Source organism: Ambystoma mexicanum, chromosome 6p (genome assembly GCF_040938575.1).
Source record: "Ambystoma mexicanum isolate Mex_15411 chromosome 6p, UKY_AmexF1_1, whole genome shotgun sequence".
Classification (NCBI taxonomy): domain Eukaryota; kingdom Metazoa; phylum Chordata; class Amphibia; order Caudata; family Ambystomatidae; genus Ambystoma; species Ambystoma mexicanum.
The window spans coordinates 1306233598-1306242004 of record NC_090935.1 but is presented as its reverse complement, the minus strand read 5'-3'; the positions used below and the strand labels follow the sequence as shown (position 1 = coordinate 1306242004).

General features: G+C 46.3%; 1 protein-coding gene across 4 annotated transcripts in view; it reads left to right on the top strand.

The window, feature by feature from the left end:
- Positions 1-5461: 5461 nt before the first annotated feature.
- The window catches only part of DENND4C (DENN domain containing 4C), a 2555958-nt gene continuing 2553012 nt past the window's right edge, over positions 5462-8407 (top strand). For all 4 annotated transcript variants that reach the window (XM_069625964.1, XM_069625963.1, XM_069625962.1 and 1 more), the window contains exon 1: positions 5462-5590. The gene's annotated coding sequence lies outside the window, so the exon portion shown is untranslated. The remainder of the gene's footprint in view (positions 5591-8407) is intronic.

Below are 8407 nucleotides of genomic sequence, written 5' to 3'. Positions count from 1 at the left end.
ATTTTTTCTTGTCTGCTTGCACTGCCATTCTTGTTCAAAGTGTACCTGATCCTAACCTTTGCATTACAGCACTCAGGGGTCCTTCCTGTGTTCCCGGTATCTGACGACGCCACTCATCACCTGTGGCCTCAAAGATTGCTAGGGCAGTATATTTTTTTTCTGCTCGAGCGGTACTTGGGGACAGAGGTAGTTTATAGCTGCACGACCATCAAGGCAGATCGCCAAGATCACGACAAAAATACCATCAGCTATCTCTCCGCAAATAGCTCCCCTCTCGAGCTCTTCACTCCTCTACCTGTAACTCCCTCAGGGTCAGTCGTTTTTCAAAGAAACGAGCTGGGGGTAGATCTCCGTCTTCGGCTGGGGCCTCCCTCTGGAACAGCCTCCCAGTCACTCAAAAACTTGAGGAGAACCATCTCCGGTTCCGACAGCACCTCAAGACCTTCCTCTTTTCTTCTACCTTTGCCCCCCCCTCTGCTGATCTGTTCTCTCTTGGCACCGTGCACCTGGCCACCCTCTGTCCTCCGGGCCCAGGTACCTGCTCACCCTGCGACCCTCCCGCACTGTCTCCGGGCCACCTCTTGCATTGGGGTCTGTATCTGTACCCATACAGCCTCCCCTGTTTCTTCCTGCACTTATCAGACCTAACCTGTCTGCTGCCTTAAACCTAGCACTTGCAAATTGCCGGCTGCACTACCACTGTTTGTTGCCTTTATTATTAATTTATTGTTATTTATCTGTTTCTCCTCTGCTTTGCACTTTCCACTTCTCCCCCTTTCCATGCACTTTTCCCCTCCTCCTCTCCCATGCACTTGCACGTTCTCAATGTCACAGGGCCCAGTAAGATCGCTGTTTTGTTCTCCCCTGTTCCCCTCCCATGCCTTGTCGCGCTCTGAAACACTTGTGTATGAGCGCGATAGAAATAATATATCAATATCAATATCTATGTGTGGATATATTTGGACGACATGCTCCTTTTTTCTACCACCAAAGAGGATCACGTCCGGCACGTGCGAGGGGTGTTGTCTCGGTTGGCCAACACCATCTCTATGCCAAAGCCGAGAAGTGCCTTTTCCACCAAGAAAGCATTGAATTCCTTGGATATATTCTTAGTAGTTTGGGGATATGCATGGATCCACTCAAGGTGAAAGCAATCTGTCCATGGACGCAAACTCAAGATCTCAAGGCTCTGCAGCGTTTTTTGGGTTTCACCAATTTCGACTGCCGCTTTATCCCTGGATTTTCCCATCTGACTGCTGTACTGACTCGACTCGTCAGTACCAAGGTGCCATATGTTTGGGATTCCGATGCTAATGGAACATTTGAGGAATTGAAGAGAGCCTCCGTTACTGCACCCATCCTATGACATCCTTCTGAGAACTTGCCGTTTATCGTCGAGGCTGATGCTTCCGAGTATGCTATTGGAGCGGATCTTCTGCAGAAGAAGCCATCTTCTGGAATTGAGCATCCTGTAGCCTATTTGTCCCGAAAAGGACATTGAGTGAACAGATTTATACCATCTTAGAGAAAGAACTGCTAGCAACCAAGGCTGCTTTTGAAGAATGGAGGCAGCCTCTCATGGGTGGTCGGTTTTCAGTGGAGGTCCGTACCGATCACAGGAATCTCCAGTTCTTGCGTTCCCTTCAGTGTCTGAATACCAGACCGGCTTGGTGGCCCTTTTTCTTTTCTCACTTCGATTTTACCAACTCCTATGTTCCTGGTGTCCAGAATCAGAAAGCAGATGCTTTGTCTAGGTCCTTGGGATATGAGAAGCCACCCTGCTATTCGGACTCACCCGTTATCGCTCCCAAACACTTACTATCGGCTTTATGGCCACATTTGGGAACCCTGCTTCGCAATACCTTATCAGATCCTGCTCGGACTGCTTTGTTGGGGAGCAATGACATCATTGAGAAAGATGGTCTCCTGTTTCATTTGGGACATTTGTATATTCCAACACCTGATCTTCGTGTGTAATGCAAGGGTTTCATGATTCCAAGATCGGAGGACACTGGGGTGTGAAAGCGACCCAGGAACTGATCGCACGACTATTCTGGTGGCGAGGATGGGCTTGTCAAATCCACGACTACGTAAAGATGTGCCATGCCTGTGCACAAACCAAGAAACCCTTGGGGTTGTTACAACCCACTGAACTGCCTCCCTTTCCTTGGCATAACATAGCCATGGATTTCATTGTGGAGCTACCATCCTCGGAGAGTCACATGTGTATGATGGTTGTGGTCGACTGTTTTACGAAGATGGCACACTTTGTTCCTTTTCCCAAGATTCCTTCTGCTGTTCAAATGGCACAGGCTTTCCTCCATGACATATATCGTCTACACGGCCTGCCTGAGAAAATTATTTCATATTGTGGTTCTCAGTTCCTTTCCTTTTTCTGGTCCAAGTCTGCAAGAATTTGGTGATATATCGTGCCTTAAGCTTTGGCTATAATCCACAGACCAACGGCCAAACGGAGAGGACGAATCAAACACTTGAACATTACCTACGTTGTTATGCCAACGCTTCTCAGGACAATTGGTATCCAAATCTGGACGTGGCGGAGGTAGCCTACAACAACTCCTTGCATTCAACCATCAGTTGTACTCCCTTCTATTGTACTTTACGGGATATATCCGAATGTAGTCCCATTCAGACCGATTCTGTCTAGTCCAGTTGCATCTGTTGATGATTTGGTCTCCAGAGTCAAGTCACAACATCGGCACGCCATGGAAACCCTTGAGGAGGCAAAGAATCGTATGAAGGATCAAGCTGACCGTCATCACACTTCTGAACCTGAACTCTCTGTTGGGGATATGGTGTGGTTGTCATCTAAGAACCTTCCTCTACGCAACCTACCCACAAAGATGGCTTCCCGTTTCCTGGGACCATTCAAGACCACCAAGATGCTGTCCTCTGTGGCCTACCGGCTTCAGCTTCCTCCATCCTGGCACATTCATCCTGCCTTTCATGTCTCCCTTCTGAAGCCATATATCCCAGATGCCTTTGCAAGAGCCTGTCCATGCCTGGCTCATTTATCGCTTCATGGTTCTCTGGAGTATGAGGTGCAGGAGATTTGTGATTCTCTTATTAGGCGTGGGGTTCTCCAGTATCTGGTAGATTGGAAGGGCTACCTGGCTTGCGATCGCACTTGGGAACCTTGCTCGTATTTGCATGCCCGCATATGATGCGAGAGTTCTTTCTTCAACATCCTTGGAAACCTGGTGCTCCCAGCCTTCTTGGGAGGGGACATAGTGTTACACTGCTCGCCCTTTGAAATGCCTCCCACCCAGCTACTATTACCTTAAGGGGTCTTCCATTTTGCACTCTCGCTCCTCAGCTGGAGTATCGCGCCACTACCCGCGCTGGCGTTTCCCTCGGCTCTGCTCAACGGGGTTGCAGCATTCCATGGGCGCAGCCATTTTGGGTGAACCACGCATGTGCAGGCTGCTGCGTTCATCACTCTGTGCATGCGTGGTGTTAAATGTGCATGGCAATGACGGTTTGCGGTCCAAGCCTCATTCTGGTGCCAACGCTAGATATACACCAGTGATACCCAGCTTCTTTGCATCTTAATGAGGTTGGTTCTCGCCACCCTTGTTGTGCTCTTGGAATTTTGCTGCTTGCCTGGCGATCCATGCCTTGATCTTGTTCCATCCTTCCTGTCTCCTGGTTCTCCTCTGCTGCTCTCTGCCTTGTGGACGAGTCCAGCTGCTCTCTGCCTTGTGGACGAGTCGAGCTGCTCCCTGCCTTGTAGACGAGTCCAGCTGCTCCCTGGCCTGTGCACCTGCCCGGCTGCTCCCTGGCTTGTGGACCTGCCCAGCTGCTCCCGGTCTCTTTAGCCTTCTGCCCGGTCTTCTTGGCTTTACTCTCCTTCCTCTTATTTCTCCTGCCTTTCTGACATACCGTGTTCCTTGCCTACTCCTTATCTTGGTCCCTGGAACCCTCCTGGTTTCATATTCTGTTAGCGGAGACCCCATCTGGACCTCACCAGTCTCCTGAAGTCTTGGCTTACTGTCTACATTCCACCCAGAGATATTGGACATAAAAGACACTACCAGGCTTTGCTTGCAGTGTTCCTGCGCCACGTTACTCCTGGGAAGAGCCATCTTGTGGCATGGGGAGCTGATTCGGGACTCCCCAGTCGTTCCCTGGTAGGTCCTGGGTTGGTTTCTCACATTACACAAAACTTCACTACGCAGGACAGTCTGGTGTCAACAGCACAACCTTCAGGAAAACATCAGCGCCAGCGAGATGCATTGCTTAATAATATGTTGTGTGCCACTATTTATTTTCAGCTAGGGTGGGAGGCAGAGTGATTTTGAAGCGGCTATTTTTACCATATCTTTCTCAAATCAATGGCAAACTTGACTGCATTGACACACCATGCAAGAGTGGGAATTTGAGGCTTTCAAAGTGCACTACAAAAAGAAACAGCACACAGAAAATGGAAGCCTTTGGCTTATGCTTGTTTTTGACAGCGACTGTCCAGAGGGTTAAGGGGAGGACCATAGGTACAACTCCCAAGGGAGTCAAGGACCAGAGGAGAGGGACACACCAAAACAACCAAGGAACAGAGGGGCAAGGACCAGAGGGACGCCTAACCACAGAGCTCTGCATGTACCCTAGTTTTCTTCAGTCCATTTTTAGCTTTGGCTACTAGGTGATCCTTATAAGCCGAAAGTATTGAATTCGAGTAAAGCTAGGAAGGAGAAGACATGCGAGGAGAGACACAGAATTTGAGCATGTGGTTTAGTTATTTACAACCCAAATACCTTCAACTCGCTCTTCCTAAATATCTTCCTTCCCGAGCACTTCGCTCATCCATCTCCAACTCCCAGAGTCCAGAGTTAATGGCTTAATTACAGCTATAGGTTTAATACAAATGTCTTAAGTGTGCTTTCTACCAGTGGTTGCATGTTATGGCCAGGTAGTCCCATTATGAGAGTGCCTGCCAAATCCTCTCCCATGCCAACACAAAAGCGAAATCGAATCTGTGGATCGTGCCTGTGTTTGGATTCAGTTGAAGGGACTGCAGCAAGGTGAATACTGGCAACTACAGAGTTTAAGCAAAGTAACGATTTTCTGTTCTGCTCAATTACTGTTACTTGCAAATACAAGTATTCATTAAGAGAAGAGATACAGTAATTAAAAATGAACATTAAACTGTCATATATTAACTTCCTTTACTATTCATGTTATTCCATTTTTACCCCTTGAGAGTGTATAGAGCCCTTCACAGTTCACATTTTATTGGCAATCCAAAAAAGTTTACACTGAAACACACAATTGAAAAACACGGGACTCTAATAATTTTGTTAAGACATAATATACAGTGACACGCAAAAAGTTATGGTTTACGGTTAGAAGCAGAGTCAAGGGGGGCGCTGGAGGCTGCCGAGGAATTGTACAGCGGTCTGCAACTCTGCTCCGGGCGGCGGAGCTGCGCCGGGGGTGGGCGGCCAGTAGGGGGCGGCGGCCGGAAGTGTGTAGCTCCGGTGCGAGGTGAAGATGGCGTCGGCGGCAACCCTTCTTTACAGGGCCACCCTGGAGCCGCAGTAGCTGTAGTGCCTGTGACCGAAGTGGCCCATAGGTAAGTAGAGTCCGGGGATGCGTGACCCGAGGCCCCACAGCCTTGACGGTGAAGATAAATGTGTATTCTCTCTGCGAAACCCCGGGTGTGACTGTGTGAGCAGAGTAAAGTTTATGGTTGGGACTCCCCGCCGCTGTGAGGGGAGGGGGCGCGGCTTCCGCCTTACCAGTGCTGCCCACCTATACCATTGGGATGCCCCCGCTAAAGCAGCAGGAGACTGCCCCCTAGGGACGCAGTCACACTTGTTGCTATGCTGGAGACAGCCTGAGGCGCTCTGCCCGCACCCTGTCTACCGCGTGTGTGTCAATTATTATGCCTTTGCATTCCCTCCTTAGTGTTGACGGTCGCAAAACCCCCTGCAGAGTGAACAGCAGGCTCGTAATCCATAACTTTACTTGTTTTCGGAAGGTACAACGTTAAAGTATTGTCTCTGCTTTAATCTCGTCTATGCTCCTTGGGTGCTGAGTGGAGCTCCGCATCAACTTCAAAACGCCCATATTTTTACAGTGTCTGATATTGTAAGGTGCGCTTTCCCACTATGCTTCCAAAACGCTCAGCTTTGGTTCATTTTACGGCCGAAGCTGGAAGGACCCTTCCTGTATTCATGGTGCAGTGTCTATAAGTATGTGTATTCTTGTCGTTCTACAGTGCGATGGGATTTAGAATTCAACCTGTCAAGAATTCCTCCAAAATGGCTTGCATAATGTAGAAAAGAAAGTTTGTTACAGCAGAGGCTTCGTTGTGCCATGGAGTAGACTGTAGTCTCCCCCGTCCCCATCTTAAACGTTTGTATGTGTATCATTTGAGCTCCACATTTTTTTTTTAATGCCACCATTTCAAGTAGGAAGTGGGGCATGGACTCTACAGAAACGACTGACTTCATATTGTATAGAGCTCCTCCCAGCGTATTGCAGGAAATGATGGACTTGGCTTTACCTTTGAAGTATGTTTACATGCAGTGAGAGAGCTGCCTGTAGACATGCATGGATTGTAGTTTGCCGCAAAAACAATGCCTTCCCTCAATAATTAGTTGGATAAGCCTGAAAAGAAGCAGTAGTGCCCCCATGTCCCGTAATTCCCACTGCCCTTTCATAATGACATTTACGTGTTTAGTGTGACCACGCGGTGGCGAGTTACATCGAGTCCCACCGACAGCGGTTTCTTTCAGGGCAGCTCGTCGTTGGGTGCTCGCTACGTTTATATAATTAATAGCATATCAATTTGTCACAGTTCTAATGAGAAACCCTTTGGTATTGGACGCCTCATCTGCGCTTTCTAAGTATTTAAAAGAATGTGGGAGGGGAAGTTTTTTAAATTTTTTTTATATATATACTTTTGGAGAAAACGACTGGGCGGACTTGCCAAACAATGGGCAGTTTAGAACAATTCCGATTGTTGCTGCGTTTTTCTCCTGCTCCTTTCAGTAGGAAGTAGTTGTCTGTTCCCCCACTTGGAGCCAGCATGCCTGTCTATTTAATGTTTACGATTCCAGATCCTCCGATAAACACTTTATTAAATGCACTTGTTTAAACTGGTTGTGCTCCTTTTAAAAATCTCATTTGTGCAGAATAGAGCAAACTTCTTTAATTGAAGGTATGCTCAACTGACGTTCGCTGACATTTTTAAGTAAAAACTAAGTGTGGTATTTATCCGTTTTCATTGTGGTAGTCTTCCTGCAGCATTAAACCTTGTTGAGCCTTGGGAAATGTAGTGCGGTTACATTTTTTGTTTAGAAGAACATATTTTATGTGAATTCTTTTGCATTTCATTGAACTGCTATTTCATGTACAATATGTTTTTGGGAACTGTTTTATTCAAAGTATCTGTTGCAGAATGCGTGTAGTGGCACAAAAGGTGTATTTTTAATAGCTTACCCAAAAAACGCAGCTGCACAATTTTTAGAGTACCAAGTTCAAAATCATAACTCGTTTAACACGGATTGTCCAGGGCCTGCATAGCGCCTCGATGCCTTTTGGGCTGTATTGCGCTCTATAAATCTAAAAGTACAGATATCAAAACAGCGTAGTAGATTAGCTTTTAACTGTCAATAAAGGTTTTCCAAATAATTTAGAAATGGGGTTGAAGCTCTTGGTTAGCATTACATAAAATTACTAGGGTTTTTTTTTTAGGCGCTTTGAGACCCTTGGAGCAATGATTAGGACATTATAAAAACACACACAATTAATTGTGTATTATGTCCCTGCATCCCCCTCCTTTTGCCATCTCTATTGGTTTATTAAATCCGATTTCGTTTTTGTGGGTATGCTCTCTTTTCACCATTAAATTGTGATCTTGCTTAAGTTTGAATGTTGTTAGGTAGGTCTGTACTAAAGCCATTATAGTTGTTAACCAAAAAGATAGGATTAAAAATGGGTATTGAAAAGGATGTACATGCACATGATTTAAAAGAACGCGTCTATTTTATCAGCTTTAGGAGGGCCAAGAGCTGGCTGTGTGGCTTGCAGGAATGTGTGTTAGTAAACAGTGTGTAACTCCTTGAATCAGCATACAATCTCAAGACTTTTTAAATGTAAGTTATGAAACAATATTGGTATTAGCATGTTATCGAAAAACATTTGACCTTTTCGATTTGACATTATTATTTTTTTTTCCCGTCAAATAAAATAAATATATGGGGAGGGATAAGGTGGGTGGGGTTGCAGGCATATCTCCCCCCGCATTTTCGACCAAAAAGAATTTGGTCAAATTGGAAAAGGTCAAATATTTTCGACCAAGTAGACCTAAATCACATTATTACTGACATTAAAACATTCTTGAATTTGTTTGAATAGGCTCTTCTCCCTCGTTCTTCAGAAT